Here is a 16,160-nt window from a genome sequence, read left to right as displayed (position 1 = left end):
AGTAATAAAAGCTGACCTTTGTGGGTAACACGCTATCATTACTAGACTTTTATATGCTCTGTCCTCTATTACCCAAGATCGTATTTGGTAAATGGAAGCTCTGGGATCCCAAACTACACACCATGGTCTGGAGCACAAGCCTTTAAGCATGCTTCTACAGTAGTTCCCTGTGTAAATGAAATCCATTGAGGACCATTGGCTTTCAGGGCTTAGCCATCCTTACCCTGTATTTCTCCTCCAGTGAGGTGTTCCACACTGTGGCTACCCTCTGACTCCTTCGTGTCCTTTCTCCATCTCTTCTTCTGTCCACTAAGACCCACACCTGGGGGATCAGATCCTGTGGAAGAGGTGTTGCTGCTGAAGACAGAGGTCTGGACGAAAAGACCAAATAGACTGCTGGTTTACTCCATCCATGTCCGTCTGTACTGATGCTTAGGCTCAGCTGTAATCCTGAGGACCGGAAATAAGTTCGAGAGATACACCAAGAGTGGAGAGTAAAGGTGAGACGAAGGGTCATAGAGTGCAGGCAAAGAAACACAGTCCCAAAGGGCAGCATGAGAGGCTCTCAGAAACTAGTGATAAGAGTAAGAAAGCCTTCAGAAGGGACATTTTCCCCTTAGTGGCACCGCATGGTAACACTGGCTTTTTGCACTTCTCGGGTTGTGAAAGCAGAATGGATGGATACATTTCTAGGCAAACAATCTGTTGTGTAATTATTCCGGGCTTGAGAGAGGAACCAGAGTACAAATGTGAAAATTTAGCATGAATTTTAGTGTTAGAACATGAAGGTTCTAAAAACCATTGGTTCATGCCTGTCATAACTGCTGAAAACAGTCCTTTGAAACTTCTTTCAGTTTTTAGAGGGTAGCGAGGTGTAAGTGTTTAAAAGCAAAAACTTTTGGAGCACCTGGGTGGCTCAGTTGGTTAACAGTCCCACTTCAGCTCAGGTCATAATCTCACTGTTCATGGGTTCGAGCCCCGCGTCGGGCTCTCTGCTGACAGTTCTGAGCCTAAAGCCTGCTTAGGATTCTGTGTCTCCCTCTCTCTCTCTGACCCTGCCCCACTCTTGCTCTGTCTGTCTCTTTCTCAAAAATAAGTAAAACGTTAAAAACATTTTTTAAAGCACAAATTTTTGAACCCTGGTTCTATTGCTTACTAATTGAGGAATCTTGGAATATTTGTATAACACACTTGGGCATTACATTTTTTCTCTTTCAATGAGTTAAACTTTACTTTATCATATTATGATCATTAAGCAAGTTTATATGTGTGCATGACTTGGAACAGTAGTTAGTACAGAGCAAGCACTTGAAATAATAGTTGTTATTTCACACAGAACAGACATATCTAATTTGCTGATGCTGCCAATTACAAACGATCTTCACATTTGTTCAGAAACTCTCTTTTCCTTGCCTGGATTCTATTAGAATCCCATTTAATGTCACAGTTAAATCATGGTGACAGGATATGCAGGGTTTCTAGCAGCCAGATGCGATTTTGTATTTAGAAATGGACAAGGCAGCAACGAGAGGGATGGGGGCTTTGAATGAGATGTTCACGCCCCTTCTCCTGGCCCTGGACAGGTCCCCCTTCTGGTAGTTTCTATGGCAGGGACCAAAGGCTGAGGGGCTCTTTCTGAGAAGGGGTGGGCCAAGAGCAGAGGGAGGACGGAGGCTTGGTACCAAGTAAGTGTCTTGCAGATCAGTGTGGCTTATCAGATGTTTGGCAGCGACGGGCGTGGGGGGAGTGGGGGTGAATCCTTGGTTTAAGATTGTTATTAGCTCTCTGCTGCATCATGTGGAGATGAGCTCCTCCTTACGCCTTCCCCTTGCTCACAGCCTGGCAGTTCTATCTCTTCAGAAAAGGGAAAAAAAGATGGTGGAATTTCAGCCATAAAATCTACACTTTGAATTATAAAAAATTTACTTTGAAGCAAGTTAGTGAAGGACTATTTCCTTATTTTATCCCTTTGCTTGAATTTTTTGGGGGAAAGGTTTACTTTTACCCATTAGAGACACTAGAAACCCTCCACCAATTTCATCATCAAGAATCAAGATCAAATTACTAATGATATTTTACTTTTAATCTGCATAATGTAATTCTAACTGTGTTAATTAGGGTTCTCCATAGAAAGAGAACCAATAGAAGATATGTATATATCTATATCTATATCTGTTTCATCTATTTCTCTGTCTCTCTCTTTATTCTCCCTTGATATACATCCCTGCATTAGACAAGATATTAGACATGTTACAGAGAGACAGAGACAGAGAGGTACAGAAAGAGACAAAGAAGTAAAGAGATTAATTTTAAAGAATTGGCACATAGTATTATGTGAAGTGCAAAGTCGGAAACTGGTAGAGCAGGCCAGCAGGCTGGAGACTCAGGTAAGAGTTGATATGGTAGTCTTGAGTCAGACATCTTGCAGTCTTGAGAAAAATTCCTTTCTCCCCAGAAACATTAGTCTTTTTTTTTCTTTTTAAAGTTGATTTCATCATTTGTTTTGACAGAGAGATAATATGAGAGAGCGAGACAGAGAGAGAACATGCACAGGAGGGGCAGAGAGAGAGGGAGAAAGGGAGATCCCAAGCAGGCTCCACGCTATCAGCACAGAGCTCGATGTGGGGTTCAGCTTCATGAACCATGATATCATGACCTGAGCCAAGACCAAGTGTTGGATGCTTAACCAGACTGAGCCACCCAGGTGCCCTACTAGTCTTTGTTCTTAAGGCCTTCAACTGAATGGATGAGGCCCACTCACACTAGGGAAGGTAATTTGCTTTACTCAAAGTCTAGTGATTTAAATGTTAATTATATAGTAAAATATCTTTACAGCAGCATCTAGACAGATGCTTGACTAAACAACTGGCCACTACAGCCTAGTCGTATGGAGACGTAAAATTAATCATCACAGTAAGTAATGCTGACTGATTATTTAGATTCTAAGGGCTTTATTTCTATGACCACACTTAATAATCACAAAAGCCAATGAGCTGGGTAATGATCGCTACAGATGAGGAAACTGAGGGCTAGATAAGTAAAGTAGTTTACCCAAGTAACACAGCTGGACTAGGACAGAATTGACATCCAAATTCAATAGGTCTGGCTCCTGAGGCAAATACTTTATGCAGTGCACTCTACCCACCTGAAGCACATGCTTCTCTTCCACCACCTTTGTGACTTCCCACACCACCCAGCAAGTGCAATGACAGCCACAAGTTGAGCTCTCCACAAGTCCCCAAATCAGAGTCATATCAGAGAGAATAGTAGGCATTTAGTAAGAGTCAGTAATGAAGTGAATGAGTGAACAGATGGATGAAGTCTCCAATCTTTATACTGAGGTATCTGAGGCACTACAACCCGACAGGAAGTAAAAACAGTTTGGGCTCTTCAGGAGATTATGGTTCTTACGGTGGTGATGGTGGTGGGGGGAGATCAAACAAAAAGAAATGACAATGTGATAAAGATGATAATTTTTAATACCTTGGCCTTTAGGATAAGACAGAATTTAAGGTAAGTCACTGCTTTCTCCCTGCCGTAGACATGATGCTAAACAAGGTCGTTAATCTCTCTGTGTCTCTTTTCCCCAGTCTGTAACATAAAATAAATATACATAACTCAGATTGTTATAAAAAGTAAACAAAATCAGTTGGGATAACACCTACGAAGGGCTGAGCTCTGCCCCCAACACATGGGAAGGGTGTGAGAAAGGGTAGCTGCACTGGAAAAACCTAAGTGAGTGTCCTGTGGTCAAAAGTAGGCAAGCTGTGATTTCATCATGCGGAACTAAATATTTGAACTAAACTCCCAGCTGCATGAGGGACATTTTGGGTAGAGGGAAGGATTCATACTACAAATATAGAACAAATGTACGAACATAGGAGCTGCAGCTCATATTTGGCCTCAACATGCATTTTTGTTTGAACTTCCCAGTAATTTTTCAAAAACTAAATTAGCTTTGACTTTGAAAAATTGTGAGATTTCACTGAAAATTTTCTAGATTCTGATCAGAAAGAGATGGAAGTATCTTGCAGCTCTAGATGGGCTCTCTGGTTTCCCATTTCTCCACAGTGTCCACTCTTCCTATTCATTTATGTTATTTCTCTGGATCCTGTAGGCTTTTGGGGTCAATGTACGCATAGGATGCACATGTAGTAAGTGATTAAATTGACAAGACTTGCGTGCCATGCTCAGGAGTGTGGGCTTTATCATGTATGAGGCAATGAGAAGTGATCACTGGATTTTAAGCAAGGACTTGAGTATTGAGAATTTCAAGCAAGGATTTGTGTGTCAGATTTTTCTGGGCTCAGGAGGCAGAGACAGAAGTCAGTTAATGCAAAGGCTGTATTAACAGTATAAGAATAGGTTGGTGAGAGGATTTGAACAATGTCAAAGGCAGCAACGTTGGAGGCAGAGAGCGAGACCTGCCAGAGATGGGTGGGAACGAAGCTTGTATGCCCTTATGAGATTTTACACATTTATACTGAATCAAGATGATAATAACTTTTGGAAATGCTGGATGGTTTTGTCCACCAGCACAGGGCAGAGGCATGTGTGCCCTTGATAGAGAACATTGGGTGAGAAACAGAACTCTCCCTCTCTGTTTTGACCATTTCAGAGATGGAGGAAGAGCTGGGCTTTTGGATTTACACATTTACACATGAGCCACATAATGTGGCTCCTTCCTATGAGCTGTTTAAGGACAATTACATTATGCATGATTGTAGTCTGTGAAATGCAACACTACTATATGGAAGGGAGGAATAATAAGACTTAGGACAAGAAGGGTTGGTGAGGAAGAATGGGCATTAGAGATTATTTCCAACTAATATGCAGGTGTGAAGGATGAGTTCTACCTAGGGATATTCGGATTTTTTTCTTCAGGGCAGTAGGGAGGCACGAAAAAATTTTCGGTAAGAACAAGAGCTAATGAGGTTGATTTGATAATGTTTTTAACAATATTGCTCTAAGGAATGAAGAATGGATTGTGGAGGGGATTGGGCATGGGTACAACACTGTACTCTGGTTAGAAGGATGTGACTATAATCTGGGGGGAGCTGGAGGCCAGGAAAAAGGTGGGGTTCAAATTGAAAGGAAAATGCGAAAAGCCAGTTGAAAAAATATGATGGGATAAGATCAGCATACTGCTGGAGACCAGTTAACTACCTAATTAAGGGATTATTAACAGAGATCTCAATCTTTACCCCCTCAATCATGTGTATACACACACACACACACACACACACACACACAAAAACACACACACACACACACATGTTGCAGAATGCAAGATTATGTGTAATTCTAGTTTCTTGGCCTATAAATGTTTCCCAATTCAAGAATATGATACCTAACATTTATTGATTCTTGGTTATATGTTCACCATTCTAGGTCCTCTGCCTGAGACTTTTAGAAACATAAACTTGATTTCCTTCTATCTTCTGAAAAACTATTCTCTTACTGACAAATCATAGCTCTAAAGAATAAACTACTGGGGCGCCTGGGTGGCTCAGTAGGTTAAGTGTCTGACTTTGGCTCAGGTCATGATCTCGCAGTCTGTGAGTTCGAGCCCTGCGTCAGGCTCTGTGCTGACAGCTCAGAGCCTGGAGCCTGCTTCGAATTCTGTGTCTCCCTCTCTCTCTGCCCCTCCCCTGCTCACTCTGTTTCTGTCTCTGTCTCTCTCTCTCTCTCAAGAATAAATAAACATTAAAAAATAAAAAAGAATAAACTATTAACTTATTATAGTAACTACACTATTTTATGATACTAACAAATTAATTGTCATCCATCTTCTAACTGATGCCCACTGGCTGTGTATCATAATCAAGTTGTTGAAGGCAATGTGGCAAAAATGACAAAGAGCAGGGACTGTATCACCAGATTGCCTCCATTCCAATCCTGACTTCCTTGGTTGCTAGCTGTGTAGCATAAGGCAAATTACTTACTATCTTTTGGATCCTGTCTTTGTCTGCAAAATAAGGATACTAATATTACTGCCATCGTTGGGTGGTAGTAAGGAGAGAGATACTACATGAAACACATGTAGAAAATGTCCTGGCACGTATTAACTATCCAACGAGTCTTATCTCTTATAATAATGGTGTGAGAGGAAGGTGATGAGGATCTGAACCAGAACTTAACAGCGAGGACGGAGAATGGGGTGGAGGTAAGAGATTTCACAATGAGAGAAGCTGCCTTACTCTGCCATAAAATGAAGTATAAATAAATAATTAAGATCCCATAACCCATATAAAAAATCAACACTAACTGAAATTAGTTTGCAAAGGCACGTGTATACGTAGGTACTGTTACGTTCAAGTTAGAAACTAGACTCTCAAAAGGAAATCTACCATTGTTTCAGCCCTCTCTCCCATCCCATCTTTCCCCCACCTGAGAAAGGCTTTGAAAAGATTACTTATTTTAGGAAAGTTGCACAAGGTAGAGGTTAAACCAGGTGGAAGCAGAATCAGGGAGTAAACATGAGAAATTGGAAAAGGACAAAAAATGTGGTATTGCAAAAGTCCCACAGCTAGGAGTGAATTTGAAACTGCTTTCCTGTAACTTTGACCCATAGTAACACACACTTGTGGGGTCAGGACCACTAGATGTGAGCAGTTTACGTTTGCATGGCCCTTGTCTTACCGCTGCACGGGCCTACCCAGATGGACTGTGGCTGCAGATTTGTCTGAATTTTGTCTTCTCTGCCTCCTTAATGTTAATGGTGGTTGCCACCACATTCCCCCAAGCTTTGTTAAATATTTACTGAGTACGTTGTCTGATAAACAGGGCGCCAGTACTTAGAACAGGCAAAGACTTGTTTCCGATTTGCTCCATTATTATTCTGTGAGAACTGCCTTTCAATCCCTTGGCAGGATATAGGGGAGAAGCATTTAATTATAATCCAGATAATAGCCGTGCTGTCCAGTTTGATAGCCAATAGTTCCGTGTGGTTCTTTAAATTTTAATTAATTAAAATGAAAATTAAAAATGCTTTCTCTTTCTTGGTCTTGCCACATTCTGAGAACTCAGAATCATGAACGGCCTCACACTGGACACTTGCACATGTAGAACATCCCATCATCTCAGATTCTTCGACTGTTTAGCACTGTGCTAGAGTGTTCTGGTCACAGTTCTGCAATCCAGTTGGCCAAAAACAGAGGTTCTACCTTTTTTTTTAATGTTTTTGTATCCCTCTAACAGTGAATTATTTTTCTATGGACACTGTAACAAATTACCACTAAATTAATGGCTCAAAACAAGAAATTTATTATCCTTTTTAAAACATTTATTTATTTTTGAGAGCACGCAAGTGGGACATCAGCAGAGAGAGGGGGACAGAGGGTCCGACAGGAGCAAGGAGTCTGATGTGCGGCTCGAACTCACGAACCTCAAGATCATGACCTGAGCAGAAGTCGGAAGCTCAACCGACTGAGCCACCCAGGTGCCCCCAAAAACTTATTATCTTAACAATTCTGTAGTTCAGAAGACTTAAATGGGTCTCACTGGGCTAAAATTAGGTTGTCAGCAGGGCTTGGTACCTTTCTGGAAGTTCTGTTCCTTTCCTTTGCAGATTCTAGAGGCTACCTACACCTTTTGGTTCTTGCCTCTCTTCCTCCCTCTTCAGAGTCAGCAGCTTCGGGCTAAGTTCTTTTCTCCCTGCCACCTCTCTGCTTCCCTCTCTTTGCTCCCTCTGCCACATATAAGGACCCTAGTGATAACATTGGTCCCACTGGGACAATGCAAGTTCATCTCTACATCTGCAGGTCAGCTGATTAGCAACCTTAGTTCCATCTGCATCCTTAATCCTCCTTTTGCCAGGTAATGTGACATACTCCTACGTTTGGGGAATTAAGGTCGAGACATCTTTGGAAAAGGCTATTATTGTACCTACCTGGATAAGTAAATGTTTTTAAAAAGTAACAGTGACTTTCCTTAAAGAGACAGCTGTGTAAATATGTTACAGATATTTATTTATGTTTCTGGTTTAACAAAAATTATCATTACATATAATGAAACAATGTAATGAAGGGATGGTCACAAGATAAATAAGATATTGATAAATATTATGGGCACCATAAGATTCTAAGAGCTTACAGGTATGAACTCATGAATGAATGAGTGAGGAAAGACATGAATAGCACCTTGAGAAGTAGTGTGGACTTCATGAAGAAGACTTGGGGAATATCAGTCAAGAAACCGGGGTTCTCTTCCTAGCATAGCCACCTGACCCACATGTGCAATTTCTCTGGATTTAAGTTTTTCAGGTAGATAGAAGAAGGATACCAGATAAAACTGTCTCTGAGGTCCCTTCCAACTTCTTAACATTTTCCCTTAGGAGTTAAGATAGAAGGAAAGATAAGACTGTAAGAAAGCACAGCATTGAGCAATGTAGAATTGCTTCATGTTACTTCAAAATAAAATAAAACAGTAGGTACAGAAAAAATTAAACACAGGTGATTTATTCGGAGATAGCAGAACATGTTTTTGTTTTGTTACTGGTAAGATATATGAGGACTAGGAGGGAAGGAAATGGGGTAAAAATAGTCAACCTGAGACTGGGAACTGTGATTGCATGCACTTTGTTTATTAAGAACCAAGGTTAGGAGAGGGGGCACCAAGGGAACAGTTGTATTTCCAGTTGTGTTGGACTGACATTAATTATTAGTCTGAAACATGTTGAGACATGGTTTCATTTTCTTGCTTTCTTTGCATCACGTGTTTAGAAAAGCAGATGGATGTTGTTGCCATTAGAAGAGCTCCAATTCTGTCAAAGGCTGTCAGACTTTACAGAAACTTTTGTTCTCATCAGAGTTCATAAATGAGACTGTCTGTGCTGGAGGCATTAACATGTATGTTATGCATGTGCTCGTGGAAAGATCACCCCAAAGAATGATTTGCAAAGGCAATTTTTCCATAAAATTCTGCAAAGAGAAGCTTTTTGAATGAAATTTTGGGTTTGAGAACTCTAAGGAGCCACAACTTTCAGATCAAGGTATTTTCAAACCATTCTGTCTAAAGGGTGTTTATTCTAAAAATTTTTTTTTCAAAGTTTATTTATTTTTGGGACAGAGAGAGACAGAGCATGAACGGGGGAGGGGCAGAGAGAGAGGGAGACACAGAATCGGAAACAGGCTCCAGGGTCTGAGCCATCAGCCCAGAGCCTGACGTGGGGCTCGAACTCGCAGACCGCGAGATCGTGACGTGGCTGAAGTCGGACGCTTAACCGACTGTGCCACCCAGGCGCCCCTAAAGGGTGTTTATTCTAGAGATCAATCAGGTTCTTAGAAATTTTTGAGCCAGCAACACTCTAAATATACTAACAAATTCACAGTGTTGAGTACCTTAAAGCACTCTTAACTGAAATGCATCCTTACTCAAAGACTATAGATAAAATTACATATACTATCATTTGGAAAATTTCCCTTATAAGCATTGAAAACTAATTAGATAAAACTACAGTATCCTCATCACCTCTATCTCTATCTCTCTTTCTACCTAATGTATCATCTGTCTATGATATTCAGTCAAATATTGTGCAGCCTGCTGAACATGCCACACTCATTAAAATCCCACTATAATTTGTAATTCTTCCTCTGATTCTGAAAAAGAAAAATAAGAGGAGCCTCACCAGGGGCCTGTATGGTTCCTCACTGTCTGTTATACTCATTCAATCATTTATTCATCTTTTATGTTTTTCAAGGACCTGTTATTTGTCAGGCACTAGAATTATACTGATGAAAGGCCCATATTCCAGTGTGGGTGACAGGCACCTGACCAAACCACTGTAATGCCATAATGTAAATTCTATAAAAGATCTAAGCAAAGGGTGATGGAAATAGAGTGGAGGGGTATCTAAAATTCAATACAGGAGGGAGAGGAGTCATTAAAAAGAGGTTCGTTAAAACTGAATATCGAGGGCTATGAATAAATAATCATTATTTATTCCATTCACTCACTCATTGCTACTCTGTCCCAAAACAATGGAAAAACAAAGTCATCCCTTTCTTCAAGTAATTTAAAATCTACCTCAGAGAGGTTAGAGTGGGAGAGAGCCAAAGCATAAGAGACTCTTAAAAACCGAGAACAAACTGAGGGTCGATGGGAGGTGGGAGGGAGAGGAGAGTGGGTGATGGGTATTGAGGAGGGCACCTTTTGGGATGAGCATTGGGTGTTGTATGGAAACCAATTTGACAATAAATGTCATATATTGAAAAAATAAAATAAAATAAAATAAAATAAAATAAAATAAAATATAATCTACCTGAGAAATGGATTGATAAGAAGTACTTTATAAAATGGTTGTTGTTAGGATAAAGTTATGTATGTGTGTGGGGGGGGTCACAGTAGTGGTAGCGTGGCAGGGAGGTGTACAGAGATTGGGAAGGGGACTATCAGGCAAGAATAAAATTATTTCAGAAATAGAAGTCAGAGAAATTTGGGGGTGCCCAGGTGGCTCAGTTGATTAAGCACTCGACTTCAGCTCAGGTCCCGATCTCACAGTTCATGGGTTTGAGCCCCACATCGGGCTCTGTGCTGACAGCTCAGAGCCTGGATCCTGCTTCAGATTCTGTGTCTCCCTCTCCCTCTGCCCCTCACCCGCTCACACTTTGTCTCTCTCTCTCTCTCTCTCTCTCTCTCTCTCTCTCAGAAATAAATAAATATTAAAAAAAAAAGAGAAATTTTGGCCAGAGCATACATTGTATTAGGTAGGGAACCATGAAATATAAAGCCTCAAGGCAGGCGAGAAGGAGACACGTGAAGATCCCGCCAGGCTGAGGACTTTGGGCTTTATCTGTCAGATTATGTGGACATCCGGAATGATTTTATGGATAAGCACCTTTTCTGTGCACTCCTCTACATCCATTCTGCAGTCATCTCCACCCGGCTCTGTGTACCAGGAAATGCATCTTTATAGGTGCATCAATGGTCTCTCTTGCCCTCTGGCTTTGATGGTGAGAAGCAGCTTTAGGAAATCAGAGAGCTAGAGGAGAGTGGGGCTGCTATGGCAGATGCGATTGGTGCCCTGCTTCTTCTTCTTTGTCACCATGGTACACTCATCCCCCCAGATCCTACAGGTGTTGGCCGCCAACAACATATTTTAGCAGCCATGAGGAGAATCCTAGGCTCGTGAGGGCTCTTTTACTAAAAGATGTCTAGGAAAGCATGCAGCCCTCCACTTTAGCAGTGGCCGGTAACCCGTGGTTGGCTAATGTCAGGATATTATACAGCTCAGCACCCTTGGATCTAGGTAGTACAACCTCTGTAAACAACTGACACTCCAGAGCTCTTTGTGGGTTCAGGCTGAGGATGAATTTCTCCTGAAACGATGCCTTTGTCCAGCTTCTTCCCTTACCCTGACCCGTTTCCACTGCCCCTTTACAGTTTATCCTGACAGCATTTCCAAAAAAAAAAAAAAAAAATCATTTGCATAAGACTCTCTGCCTCAGATTCTGCTTCCAGGGCACATGAATTAAGAGAATTAGTACCAGAAATTGTCTTGGAAAGGAAATTCTAAACTTTTAAATTTGGAGTTGGATCATACACTAGCTGGATGGCAGTGACGACCCTGCCCCTAGTGAGAAGTGAAGTGTTGATAATTCCTTGGACGTTGTAGCAATACAATTACTAAGATGACAGAGATACATTAGCTTTTACAGTGTCTCTGGCATTTGAGAGATGCGGACAAAATAATAAAATTAAGGAATGTGGAATTAAGTGGCAATTGGTGGTTGCCTGCTGGCACATTCCGGAGAGAAAACAACGAATCATCGATTTAAAACTAACTGCGAAGGTCACAGGTGCTCTGGCAGTTTTTAAAGAGATTCTTATCATCTGCAGCTGGAAGATATACTGAGCTGGTGGACAGAAGCAGGACTTAACTGTGAGAATAACAGAACTTCAGAGAAGGCTGAATTCACAGCCAAAGTAGACTCTGGAAGCATGATAAAACGCGTGTGCTTTAGAGAGGGGGAGAGATGAGCCATACAAAAATTGAGTGGCTTGTCACATCTGTGACACTTTTAGGGATCCAGTGGTCTAGGGCACAGTGGAACATCCCCTCGAAGGTAAAGGGGAAATCATTGCACCTTATCCATCTGCCCCTTAAAAAGAAGCAAAGTGTGTGTGTGTGTGTGGAGGAGGGGTGCCTGGGTGGCTCAGACTCTTGATTTTGGCTCATGTCATGATCTCATGGCTCCAGAGTTTGAGTCCTGTGTGTGTCAGGCTCTGTGATGACAGTGCGGAGCCTGCTTAAGCTTCTCTCTTTCCTTCTCTCTGCTTCTTCCCCACTTGCGTTCTCTCTCTCTCACTTGCTCTCTCTCTCCCTTTCTCTCTCAAAAATAAATAAGCATTAAAAAAGAAGCAAAGTGCAGCAAATACAACACTTGGGAATACATCATTGAATGATGCATCAACTGATGTGGAAAGTTGCCAGTTTTCAGTGAGAGCCCTGGACAAGAAAGGACACATCCAAGGTATGAAGCAAGCAGTCCTACCACTTGGATCATGTGATCCAGAAGATCCTACAGTGGTGCAAGAGTTGTCTGCAGGATACAAAATGTATGTGGAGTCTCTGGCAAGACCCAACGGGAGAATTTCAAAGCAGGCGCCTGAGATTCTGGAGCAAGATTATGTCATCTGCAGTAGAGAACACCATTCAAAACGCAGCTGTTGGAATGTTACTGGGCATGGTGTATTAGTCAGGGTTCTTCAGAGAAACAGACCAATACTATATAAAACTTATTTATTTGTAAAATATATTAATTTTATTTATATTTATCATAGGACTTGGCTCACACGATTATGGAAGCAGAGAAGTCTTATGATCTGCCAACGGTAAGCTGGAGACCCAGGATATCTGGTACTATACTCCAGTCTAAGTCCAGTGACCAGAGAATCATAAGGACCAGTGTCCTAGGTGCAAAAAGGAAACTCACCCTTTCTTTGCTTTTTTGTTCTATTTAGGCCCTCAGTGTATTGGATGGTGCCCACTTGCACTGGTGAGGGAGATCTTCGTTTCTCAGTTTACCAATCAAAATCTAAATTCTTCCAGAGCCATCCTCGCAGTCGTACCCATAAATAATGTTTTATCAGCTATCTGGGCATCCCTTAGCCCAGTCAAGTTGACACAAGCACCCTCAAAGCTCCCCACCACATATTAAACCCCAATGATATTTCTTATTTGCATACGCAATCCTTCAATCCATTCCTAATAAATTAGGAGGGTTGACCAAGCTCGGCTCAGATTAGGAGACTAAGAGCAGTCCCCTCCATACCAGCTCAGGCAAAGAATAGGAGATAAAGAGTGCCGATATCTTTGTGGTTTGTTGAAAATAGTCAGCGGTTTATGAACATGGGTAAAATGGCTAAGTTAAGCATTAGACTGTAAATCTAAAGACAGAGGTTCAAGCCCTCTTTTTGCCAAGCTCTGTAGTGACTAACATATTGAATTGCAAATTCAAAGAAGCAGCTTCAAGGCTGCCAGGGTTTTTCACGCCTTTTTTTTCTAGACGGTGGGAGAAGTAGATTGAAGCCAGTTGATAAACCATCACAAGTCCACTCCTTGTCAACCTGGCATTTGTATGGATCTTCAACTATACTTAATCTCCAAATAAAGACATTAACATGGTCATACCTCCAATCTTACATGATATAACTAACTATTCTGCATACAACCGAAAATGTCTAATCCCTTCTCCAGAACAGGTGGGAAAGTCCTTGAGTGATATATACTTTTCTTCTGATATCTCATAACTTAAATACTGTAAAATAAAATGAACAATACTTAAATACTAATATAAAGTTAATAAATCTATGTTTTATGACACAGAAATGTGAGAGGAAAGAAAACAAAGATATTTGCTTTATCTATCTATCTATCTATCTATCTATCTATTATCTATTTCTCTCTCTCTCTCTCTCTCTCTCTATATATATATATATATATATATATTCATAACAAAATTAGGAGGAAATTCGCATGACAGTTCTACTCCTTGTTTCTGACTACCTTCTTCTACTACACATTCTGTATTCCCTTTCTTTCGGCAAACACTTCAGGTGGTCATGGTTCTTTACCTGACAGGGTGACACAAACCTTCATTCCTCAGGTGTCTGGGCTATTAATAGTTCTACCTGAAATGGCTTGTAATTTTCCATTGACCTTATTCAAGGGGCATGTTAATACTAAGAGATGCCATAAAGAATCTCCTATATTCTGGGCATACTTCTCCTTACCCCATTGTGTAGTAGTCCAATTTCCATTTGGTGGTAGGGATCACAGTGGTAAAATACCTGCCCAAAGGACATCAAAGAACCATGGCATCAGAGCTGCTCATTGTGACCTGGTAGCTGTCGGCCTCACCAAGACACACATTTTAGCAGCTCCAGAAAAAAATTACTTTTAAAATGGAAGGATTACATCTTGGATGAGCCTTCAGCAGGTCCAAAGGGCATAAGTAAGCTGGATAAACAAATGTCCCACACTTTCATGTCACCTAGCATAGTCTCAATAGACACTAGTCATGCAGCTCAGAATTTTGACCTCTTGGGGGAATGCTTAGAAGAAAACTGCTCAGACTTGTTCCCTAGATGGTTCAGCTTTGTATTTTAGTGTGGACCCCACATCAGCTGCTGTTACAATACAGCCCTACTCAGGGGTAGCCTTGACAAAGAGTAGTGATGAAAAAAAGTAGATGGAGCTTTGTTCAGTATTACTCATCATCCGATTTTGTTGAGCGACACATCCTTCAAAGTAAAAATATACACAGATGCATGGACAGTGGTGAATGGCTTGGCTCATTGGTTGGAGGGATGTAAGGAATGAAATTGGCATAGTTGGGACATGGAGGCCCAGGGAAAAGGAAAGCAGATGAACATATGGGAACAAACACAAAGTAAGAGGAATTTACCACCTTATATTAACACTCATCAGAAAGCATCCACTTTTGAAGAGAAACAAAACCACCAGCTATGGAGGATGACTGGTCTTATACATTATAAATCAACCTCTTGTTGTTCAAAGGACTCATAAATAGAGTACCCATGGTGGACAGAGATGGAGACTATTTATGAACTCAAAAGCATAGACTCCATTTTCTCACTGAAGCTGATCCAGTTAGTGTCACAGCCAAATGCTGAACCTATCCAGAAACAAATTCTGATTCTGAGCCCCTGATATGATATCATCCTTTGAGATAATCAAGCAGACACTCAATGGCAAGTTGATAATATTGGATCCTTCTCACCATGACAGAGGCAATAATTTTTCATGAACAGAGTGACACATATTCTAAGCATGTATTTAACTTTACCTATCAGCAATATCTCAGTCAGCATCACATGCACGAGCTCATGCAGTGATCTATTGGTTGGGATTCTGCATAATATCACCTCAGACCAAGACATTCCCTGTACTGCAAAAGAGGTGTGGAGGTAGAGGAACATGGCAAAGGATCCTCTGGTACTATCATATATTCAATCATTTAGAGGCTGCTGATATGAAAGAGCATGGAAATGCCAATTTTAGGGCACAGCTTTCAGTACCAGAGATGATACCCTGTAATAGGGACACGAGTCTTCAGAAAGCACTCTATTTATCCTAACCCAATGGCTGTTACACCATATTCCAAATAACTAGAATACATGAGTTCAGAAATCAAGAGAAGGAGGAAAGCATGACCCTACTTCATGGGCTTACCTGGAAGAATTTGTATTTCCTGTCTCCTCTACTTTACATGCTATGGATCTAGAGATTTTTTTTTTTCCACAAGGAGGGATGCTTCCACTCAGAGATATGCAGAAGTTCCACTAAACTTAAGCCATGGCCGATACCTGATCACTCCGAGTTCTTCAAGTAGACCAACAAGTAAAGAAAGTAGTTACTATAGTGGCACAATTGTATTCGCTGGGATATTTTAATACACACTAGGGTCTTGTAGCCTGATAATCCTATGGAGATAGGGTTGCTGCAATTAATAAGGGGAATATGTTTGGTACTCAGGTGGACAACAGGGTATCTCTTAGTACTTCCATGACCAACTTGAATTATAAATGAAAGAATAGCAACCACGGTAAAGGAATGGTAACCAGGGCATCAACTCTCTGGGATAAGAGTCTGAGTCATCTCACCAAACAAGCTACCTTAGGCCATTTGAAGCTCT

Source organism: Prionailurus bengalensis, chromosome C2, assembly GCF_016509475.1.
Source record: "Prionailurus bengalensis isolate Pbe53 chromosome C2, Fcat_Pben_1.1_paternal_pri, whole genome shotgun sequence".
NCBI classification, from domain to species: Eukaryota; Metazoa; Chordata; class Mammalia; order Carnivora; family Felidae; genus Prionailurus; species Prionailurus bengalensis.
This window is presented reverse-complemented; position numbering follows the sequence as displayed.